This window comes from Pezoporus wallicus, unplaced genomic scaffold (assembly GCF_028554395.1).
Source record: "Pezoporus wallicus isolate ANWC-B61680 ecotype Strahan unplaced genomic scaffold, APGP_CSIRO_Pwel_v1 contig_593, whole genome shotgun sequence".
Lineage (NCBI taxonomy): Eukaryota > Metazoa > Chordata > Aves > Psittaciformes > Psittacidae > Pezoporus > Pezoporus wallicus.
In genome coordinates, this window is record NW_026642342.1 from 2,329,091 (window position 1) to 2,340,005 (window position 10,915).

The window sequence follows — 10,915 nt, forward strand, 5'->3', positions numbered from 1 at the left end:
TTAATGAGTAACAACTTGCTGCACTTCAAAGAACTGTATGTAACTTTTAGCAAATTTCTCTTTATTTAGGTGACATTTTTTGAAATTTTTGTTACTTGGGTATTTCCTTTTGGCAATTAGAACAATATTAGTAGAAAATAGGTACTAGTCAGAGTAAGGAACAAATCCTGCAAAGAACTGGGGCACTGCTGTTTGGTATTCAGTACTGCCTTCTCCCATGACTATTAGCTATGGAAAGAAAAGAAAAATCAACATCATTGTATTTTCCATGCTGTTTCACACAGTGTTTTCTTCATGTTCTGTATGGTTTTAAATGTTAGTTTAAGCATTTAGATTATTCCTCTATGCAATAGGCACACAGGAAATAGCTCAGTGAAAAGCTGCCAATAGTTGAGCCTATAAACACAGTTTGATCTGTATCTTGGAAATTTGTTTCCATTCCAACCTGTGGTTACAAAGCACTTTTTCTTGTTGGCAGATGGATTTTTTTTAAATCCCTATGCATCCTGTATTTGCCCAACAGAGTTGGCATTGATCACACACCAAAAAAAAAAAAAAAAAACCAACCTTCAGATAAAATAAGGATCTGGCTGGAACTAACTTGAGGCAGTGGAGTAAGAGTCAAAGCTGAGCTTTTGTTTTCAGCTCAGCCTATTTCATTCAGGAGCTGCAAATCACACTGTGCTGAACACAAGTCTTTTTACTCAGCCTTCTACAAAAAGCAGAAGCAACTTTAAGAGGATGGGACTAGAGCTTGCATCAGCTTGAAGAGGCTTCTTATTAGGAGACTGGCAAATATTCAGGACTGGTTAAACAGTGTGACTTTAAGCAAATAGAAAGCAGTAGTATTCTTCTGAAGGTACAAAGAGAAATGTTATGAAAGGGTTTTTTTTATTAACAGACTGAGATTTGGCCAATTACTTAATCTTTTCTGAGTTGATGACATGAGGATTGTAAATGACTGCGCAAACTTCAGTTGGAGGAAAAATAAAAGCTTTGATAAGAAGGCTATCTCTGGTGAAGAAGCTGATGCACAGGTGGCAGTGCTTGGGCACTGACTGAGCTGAATTACAAAATTACACAGATAAGTACAGAGATAAATAGATCCTAATAAAAGACTCACAAATGTGCTTCACAGCCTTGCTGACAGTGTCAGAGATCAGCTCCAATTCAGCAGATAGTGTCAAAGAAGCTGTACTTTCCTAAGTACACAGGCTTTCATTTCTGTACACTTTCAAGGGCTGGTTCTGAACTGCTCCAGTCTGACCTAGGAAAATTCCATCTGTCACAGCATCAGATGGATGTCCTCAGATGTACCTGAAATAAAAGTTACATATTAATTTATGATGCAACTGTGCAAAGACATACTTTATTGTACTTCAATGGGATTAATTTGTGCGAGTAAAACTAAAAGTGTTTGGAAAGGTGAATGAGTCTCCTTTTCATTAAAGCTTAGCAAATTGGTATCTTTCTTCTCTCAACACCTATCGCAGACAGGAGGATAAAGTGACAATTACATGACCAAAGTGGAGCTGCTGACAGATGGGAACTGGAAGCACTTGAATGCCACAATAAAATCTATGAGCACTCTTTTTATTGAAAGTGTCTGCCTTCCTGACATCAAAATGGACTGAAATAAGAGTCCTGTGAAACTCTATCAGCAGCTAATAGCTGCGTGCATTATCTCCAGCCTGCCAAAAGACTGATCTCTTTCAGATGCAGACACCACTACAGTCATCCATACCTTTGTTACCCCCAGACCCTATTTTGAGCTGGCCAGCCAAGGCACCCGAGGGGCCCAGTGGGTCCAGAATACAGCTGCTTATCTTCTTAGGAAAACAAACCTATGGGAGAATGAAACATTTATATTCTAAACCTGAGGAGGCTGCTAGACGACAGGCTGACCAAAGCTGAAGGTGTTCATTATCAAAATGGCTCCACCATTTGCTTCCTGGTGACTGGAACCATTTGCAAATGGAGTTGCACTTTTAAAAAGCAAAACTGAGAAATTCCAAGAGCAGTCAGGTCTTAGACCACTGACTCCCTTCTAGAGTGCATCCTTGCCAGGAACCTCCTTAATACAAAACTGCTCCACTGCTATTGAGATGTGATACCCACTGCACCACACCTGCATTGCTCTTGTTTGGCTGTGTCCAACAAAACTTGGTGCTTTCTCCGAAGGAGGTACCAGACCCCTGAGAAGCCACTGCCACCATCAGTTCCTCTCTGACTCCTGTGGCATAGGACACCTGACTCTGGTGATGTGACTTGTAGCATCAGGATGGTGGCTACCCTGCCTGTATGCAAACTGTTGAGCCCATTTCTCCCAGTGGCATGGTCTACTTGTTGTATTAAGGTGTGACTAAAATTAAACAGGAAAGCATTTTAAGAGCCATGTAAGGTTAACCTAGAAATGAGCATTGTGATGGAAATACTTTTGTTCATAGCTATCAGCTAAGTTAAGCAGCAGAAGCGTTCACGGCTCTGCCTTCTGTGTTTTGTTTGAACAGAAATAAGAAAGTAATTCATGCTCCTTTTAGTGTTTGCACTTATATTTTTTGAATTGGCATTTGCCTTTTGAGGGAATGCAAGCTAACATCCCTATGAGCTTTTCAAAACATGACATTGAACTTCAGGGCTGTCATTACCACCTCTGACTGCAATCTTACAGCATGCCAGTGCTATGGTAGGATGCCAGTCTCACTGAAGATATGCTAAAAATACCAAAGTATTTTGGATACAAAGAAGGCAAAGCATTACCCATGTAGTAAAAATAGTTGGTACCATGACCATCATCATTATTACCTTCTCCTAACATGGAGACAAAACCAGCACATGGGTGACACTCCACCTTTTTTGAAGAAAAAATAAAGTGTATAGTTTGTTTGAGCAAAAGAAAAACAGATTCAGATTCATGCTCAAAATATTAGGAGATCCTCTGAAGGAACTGAAAACACTAAATAAGCATTTCTCTATCTACTTTGTCCTATCTCTTTAGGCCAGAACCACATTTGTGGGCAGAGAAGCAGAGCTCTCAGCCACGTCTGCCCATGGTCCGCCCTTCTCCTCAGCAGAGCCAGGGGTCTGCCAGACCACACAACATAGTCCAGGAGCTGTTGCAAAGTACATCTACCATAAATCCCATTATGCAACAGGGTCCTAAAACCTGCTGCCTATGAAAAACTTATTAAAAACCCTGCAAAACTTAAACAATATAAGAAGAATATCTTGAATGGCTTCCAGTTACATACCAACAGCCAAGAAAATGCCAGAATGAGGAACACATTTAATGAACCATTCTTAGGGGAATCCACTTTGTTAAAGTTCTTTTCTTCCACTCCTACCATTAGAAATAGCTATTTTATTTTATTTTTTTTTTAATTTAAAATCATCAGCCTCAAAACTTTTGGGTTTTGAGTTAGAGCAAAGCATAGAGGACTTCTAAATGGTGTAACAGGAAAGGCAGCATTTAAAAAGAGCAGTGGGAAGGTACTTAAATTAGAAGACTGATCCTTTTAAAGAACTGAATACAGTGTGTTGTGCTCAAAGTACTTAAGATAATCATCAGGATGCCTTGAAGATGTGTTCTTAAAATGTTAAATTTTAAGCAACAGATGTTGTTTCTGTAGGCAAAATCTACCAGTGACTTTCACATGTTGAAAGAATCTAGTCTATTTTTCTCTTTTACGTAAGCTAAATAATTTTGTTACTCAAACAACTATATATGTGTGCATATATGATCATTTAATGATAGTCATGCTGTATGTTGCAAAGCCAAAAGAAAAGGGTGGAAGGGAAAGACAGAGAAACCCACCATATCCTCTCAGGCTGCTGAGAGATCTGTGGAATTTCATATGTGAAATATTCTCTTCTTTCTTTCTGGTGTGTGTGTGTCAAACAGAGCAATCAGAGAAGTTAATGGTAAGAAACTATGACAGTGAATTCTGTGCATACATTAGCGTGCTCATCCCCAGCTGGTTTGCAGAATCTGAATAACACTGCTTCAGTGCAGTGGCTGAAAACTAGAAAAGCATTCTTGTAGAGCTACATGGGCGAGCCCTGGAGCGGTTTTTGCATCTCCTGGAGTGCAGCTATTAGGCAGAACAGAATGAAACTGGGTTTCACTAGAGAAAAAAGGGTGCTTAGATCAGGCACTATCAAGTGCATGTTTTGACCTGATGAGCTTTTCTGACTTGTAAAGAGCAATGCAGCAAGGAGAAGACTAGTACTTGATCCTGCTGCAGCAGGGAAAATCCCTCATTTGCAAACTTGCCAGGGTTGCTGCCTACCATCTGCTGACAGCTTGCTCCCAAGAAGTCGCTCCTGTGATAACAAGGAGAGACAAAAGTGCAGCAGCTGACAGGAAGGTCAAGCATGGTCAAGCTTCTTTTAGTTATTAGTGTCCAGCATAACATCAACTCACCCCTCAGAGACACAACAGAATCCAAGAAAATAGAGGTAAAAACATAGATTTCTAATCTCATTTGCGCTCCTTTCACCACACATCTCGTTCGCTCGTATTCAGACCAGCCTAATCTTAAATATCTCAAGCTATGTGGTCCTACTGTTATCCCAACAGTCTCACCAGTCATGTGGTTAGGAAGCACGTCCAAATTTTTAACCCAACTGTTAGGTATTCTATCTAGTCACATCCCACATGATGTTTTAGTGTAACATCATGCTAACCTTCTGAGGCTGCTCAGTCTGTGGCACATGGTCCTAGGTGGCATCTCTTCCTACCCAGCCTAACAGACCACACAGCCCGTAGCAGCCCAACAAGCAGAAGTGACACCAAAACCTGGCACAGGGACTGTCCACCAGCCCTGCATGGGTTCCTCTTGAGTTTCCAGGACAATAAAATATATATTTAAATGCAATTGAATCTTTGTAATAATTGAAAATCAATTTACTTTTCATAGTGAAATATTTTCCGAGTGGGAATGGTGGCAAGTCCGTGTACCTCAGCTGATTCCAAGCAGGAAGGAAAGTCTACAATGGCTTCTATGCTTTCTCTAGTGGGCCCTCACAATAAGGGCACTCTTCAGGTGAGACCTGTTACTGAGAAGTGTGAGCTATTGAAAATATTCAAAATATTTACATTCTTTAGTGGATAGAAGCACTACTTTATCCTAATCTCTTCTCTAATTACTTGAGTTTCCAGCCATGCGACAGCATAATCTGTGTGACAACCACAGCAAAGACCCACAGCATTTTAATACAGCAAATTTCAGAGGGATATCACAACAGGGTGATTCTGAAAGACCATGTATATTTATTAGATTACATCAATTTTTCTAAGTAGATTATTCCCTGTTTAAAAATTCAAACCTTCCTTCCCATTGCTAAAACTTGCTACCTAAATGCTATATTCTTCTCCAGAATAAAAAGATTCAATAGTATGTAAAAACAAAGTCCTTAAACTTAAACTACTATTTGGTTTGGGTTTGCTTTATTTTTTACATTGAGCTTTAAGACCTAAAATTACTGTTTTTTTAAATCTACTTTTGGATGGGTTTAACTTTGTGTGTTTCCAAACACTGGTTTCTGCTCTGAAACGAGGTAATTTTCAGTGTTCTTCCACTTTTGTCTGGGAAATTCCCCTCTTGTCTCTATGGAAAAGAGACACAGCTAAACCGGATATACTGAGTATAAAAACAGAATTTGCATGGGAAGGAGAAGGGCAGAGGGAAGGCTGAAACTAAAATTACTCCAACTGGCTTTTTCAGATTGTGCTTCCAAGGCAACAGCAACCCTGTTATTGCAAGGTTCCTCATTTATCTTGAACAGCTGCCAGGATAATTTTTAGTTCTGAAGGACTAAAATTATCCATCTCCTTCTCAAAATAAAACTCCACCAACCAAACACAACAAAACAGATTTTAACTGTGTATTTTAGCTTCTTTCTTTACAACCAGACACAAAGAAATACCTAGTCAAAAAGCTGCCAATGTTAAAGTTCCTTAATCAGAAGATGTATCCTTAAGCAGCCCATTATAATCAAGCATACAGTTATCACATATTATGGCTAAATTTTGCACAAAGACCCCATTACAAGTTTGCAGCCTCTCTGAAATATTGCTGTGCACTTGTGTGACAGACGGGACCCTGTCTGAGCAACTATTTGTTGGCAGGTCAAAGCCTGCAGGCTGTGAAAGGAAAACCCTGGGGACACAGAGACACATACAGAGAATGTGTTTCTGCAGATCTTCATACATGTTCACTACTAGTTATTTAGGGGAAAAAAGGAAACCAGAACAAACAGCAAAGACTGCCTCCTGCATTGCTCTACAAACAACCCCAAAATTGGCAGTTTGTTTCAGCAACACTACTGATGCAGAAAAGCTGATGCTTTGTTACCTGCAGCATCAAGTCTCAGAGCTTTAATATCTAGATATCATTAACACCTTGCCTTAGGATTCAACACTGTCTTCTACACAGTATGTTTTCCTTCTTTATGGACAAGAACTGTATGTTTCTTTTCCTTCCCCGGTCCTGCCCCTTCCTCCTACCAGCATCCTGCTCTCATAGAAAACACTCCAAAAAGTTCACTTAGGGTCATCTTCCCCCTCTACTTTTCCTGTTTCTGAAACACAAGAAATTAATTAATGCTCTAAGCCAGCATTTGCTTTTCCTTTCTAAACAGCAAATGGGCTTAATGAAGACCCTTAGTTATTTACCTGCTCCAAAGAACAATACCTCCAGTTCTACTTCCTCTCTTCCCGACCCTCGCTTACTCTGTCACAGCTGAGCTTACTGCAGGGTTTTGGGTCAAGTGCCATGACACAGCTCCATAGGTGATTAATTTCCCAAAGTGGGACTTTGCCATCTCTAGACCTCATATCTACTGCAACTCTCACACACCTCTTCCTTTGGCCCTGGAAGAGCTTTGCATGTATCACTCTCAGGGGCCCTGAGCTTTGCCACGTGCAGGAGCAGGGCCCTCTCTAGATAGCTGAAATGTGTTCAATCAGTCTTTTTGACAGTCAGCTACTTAAGACAGTTTTAACAGTCAGCAGCCTCTGAATGGTGACAGGTTTACTATCATTTCAACAGAACCCTGTGTCTCCAGGATTCCATGTGCACCAGCAGGCTGCACACATGGCTGCTCCACTGACTGCCCCACTGACTGCCCCAACCTCCTCTACCCACCCAGTGAAAAGAACAGCTTGTGACTCACAAAAGTATTCTGGTCTCCAGTGGTGCTGCTGGTTCCACACATCATTTGAGAAGGACAACAGTTGTTATGGATGGACATTGGAAGGACTGCTTCCCCAAGAGGAATTTCCTTTGCTGCTGACAGGCATGAGCCCTGTTTACTTCCCATGCTCAATGCTGCAGCTGCTGTTGCCTTAGAGATAAGCACCAACTAAAGAAGAATACACTCTTCCCAGGAAGCAGAGTCTCTGACAGAATAGGTTGATGCTTGGCTTTCACCATTAAGAAGTCCTCACGTTGCAGTCATTACGGCCAGGCAAGACAGCCTATATCGAAGTAAGCACTGATTTCTTCTGCAGGTGCAAAAGTGGTAGTAACCACAGCTCTGAGGCTGGAGGGCTGCTCGTGCTCTGTGGGGAAGAAAGCAGAGTGCATGATGAGCAGGATGCCAATGCACAGTTGCTTTGTTCAACTAGCTCCCTTCTCAGACAACATATAAGACATCAGCTCTCCCTGCTTCTCTAATTCAGGGTAGCCCCCAAAAGCCCAGAGTCAAACTACTTGTCATTCACTGTGCCCAAGTCTTGCCAGCACTTAGTGTGCAATGCTTAGGAATCCCATTAGGAAATGCATGCAGCTATCAGAGAGAAGGTGAATGATGTCTCTTTACATGCCTGATCCAGCAAGCATTGTTGAGTCAATTGTCTACTGCAAAGCATCTTGGATGTGGCCTCTGTGTTTCTGTCTGAAAAATACATCCACCTCCTCTGCTTGTCCATAGGAGATACAGAGAGGGAAGAGCTAAAGGCTTTTAGCCCAGTCAGCAGATGTGAGTCCCATCTTACTAATGCAGCTATGACAATGCAAATCTATGCAAACTGAGGCACTTTAAAGATGTCTGGTGGACTGGTTTGTGCTCTCCCTGTCATATTTGCATACACAATACATTTTTGATAAATACACTCACAAATGTTAACCCGAAGCAGAATTTTTCTTTGCCTGCCAGCAAAGAGCATCTGGAAATTATCAGTCTCTCTCTCCACCTTGCCTAAACATCCCCAGGGAGAAATTAATCTTTTTAAGACATCTATATTGAAATTAACAAAATGCTTTTGTAAGCTAACTGAATTCAGACACTAGTTAAGTTTTCCTGAGAAGAAAGCATAGAGAAGGGAGAGGGATCCATTCTTTCTAGGAGTAAAGAACCACAAATCACTTTCCTTATTCTACTGCTAGGGGCACAAGAAGGCTTCAGCCCCTAACAAGAATCAAAGGCCCAATGCTGTGGCTCCTGGCAGTGTAAATTCATGTGTGTGGTTAGCTTTGTTTCCATTACCTACAGTGGGATTCATACATAGCTGAATTTCATACACACATAACAGGTTCTTGCAGGAATGGATGCTGCAGCTCTAAAGAAAAATGTTACTGGTCTGGGAACAGATAAGCAATGATGAGTGTTGCAATGTACTCTTTCTCTCATTCTCTACCAGCTCTTGAATTTAATATAAGAACCAGTGAATAAATTATTAGAAATAGTCAGTAAACCTGCTTATTCTTACAAAAGTAGAAGAGCTCCCTATTTATCAAACAAAAGCCATATTCCATGGAGAAAAACAAAGATTTTCAAGATGGAACTGACCTTCTGAAGTGGATTATTTCCCAAGCACTGGGAGAACCAATTTCCCAACTGCTTATATTTCTGGTTCTTAATGCTCAAATGTGTATGCATATTCTGAAATATAAACACAAACACAGCTCTGATGGAAAATCCTGTGGAGTTTCCCAGGAATTAGTGCTGTTATAAAATGTGATAGTTTTTCAGGTTAATTTCTGCAGAATGCTATTAAAATCTATGGGACTTTAGCAAAATGAGAAGGAAAAAGAAAAATCAAGGTTTTCAAAATAGTCCCGACATAAAATGACCACTTCATTTATGCCCCTTCACGTTGCTCACTATACTCTGAATTTCAGAGCAATCCATGAAAGCAACTGTGTAGCCCCCACTGTTACTGTTTCACTGTAGCCAAAGCAAGCCACAGGTGAAATTTCTACCTACCATGGGGCATGTTCAGCCCCGGGCAACATTTGCCCTTTAAGTAAATCACATTAGGTATTCCCACAGCAAAAAAAAAAAAAAAAAAAAAAAAAAAGACCATTAACTGTCAGCTTTTTATGTTGCCAAAATCCCGTGACACATTAAATGAGGTCTTCAAATAAAAGCCTAACCACATACAGTGGGTCAGCTCATCTCCAGGATCCCCAATTCTTCTCTCAAATATAATAGCTTCTTTTCATTCCTTCTAAAGAATGCTGAGGCAAAAGTTGTTTTTAAGGGCTGATTTAACTTCTGAGATAACTGCAGGGCCTGACTGTTAAATCCTGTCTGTAGCTACCCCAGTACAGCAGCCACACAATCCTCAGGCAGAAGTCTGCTCCAAGGAAATCTGGACACAGTGCGCTGGAGCAAGTTCTATGAGCAGACAAACTGCCCTCAGAAATGGTGTTTTTTGCTATAATTCTGTCATTTAGCTTAGAATTAGTTTGGTTTGTTGTTTTTTTTTTTTTGTTGTTGTTGTTGTTACATAAAATGCTTTTTTTCCCCATGGTTGTGCCACAGCCAAAGACCCAAAGAAAAACCTGAGATAAATCACATTTTACAACTCCAAATACATTACTGTGAGCCATTTACACTGTGCTTACAACACATCTGCTCTGTATGAACACAAACCTATGAAAGGCAGAGCTGCTTGAGAGGGCTATATGCTTCCCCAAAACAGAGAGGAAAGTTACAAACTCTCTTTTCAGCTGCATGTTTTTGCTGATTGTTACTGATTCATTAATGTACCAATTTGCCCACAGTGGAAGAAGGGCTAGTGGTGCTCACTGCATCGCTGTCCTCACTTTGAGCATTGTTTTGAAGCTGAGGATTCTGCCAGGAATGGCGTGGGTCTGGCTGGCTGGCCTGTGGCAGACAATGGGCTGGGTCACCTTGGGGAAGGCACATTCCAGCCTTATTTTGGTAGTGTTCTATGAAAGAAGCTTATGAATCCATAGGAAATCAGATAAATGCAACTTTTGAAAACTAATTCTTCCCTAGTTTCTTATTTTGCAGAAATAACAGGTGTGTGTAAGTGTTCTGAATATTATTGAATATGACAGAATACATTATTCTGTCAATCGCAAGATGACAAAGCCCATGTTCTCAGGCTTTGCTCTACTAAGTTAGAAACTGTAACTAAAAACTTTGTCTGAAATGGAATCTTAGCATGACATTTAATCATTCATTATTGTTATATTGGTTTTCACTGCTTTGATGCAGACAAAGGTACTTGACTAAAACTGTGTTTGCCAATAATTCTTTCATTGTGATCCATGGATGTAATTTTTGTTAATGGATGTATTTTTGAAAGAGGAAAGATTACAGTAACTCTCCAGACAGCGTTCAAAAATGATGTGAAATTTGTCGTGATTTTTTAGTACTAAGAAAATCTAGAGCAAGACATCAAGAAAGCAACCAAAATAGATGTGTGGTTTCAAGAGACACTTAATCAAGGAAATTAGAAGAAAATTAGGGTCTATAGTTTAAAGTAGCACTGGAAATTCAAACAGGCATTTTCCTGTTTGAAAATTCAAAATAAAACCACCCTCCACTGGAGTAGCACAGCTATAAAGGTAGCAGATATAGAAAATAAGAGCTAAATTATTGCAGGGCTTCGAATGCCCAGTGGTCTGCTGGATGATTTTGCCGATGGAGCAGTGCA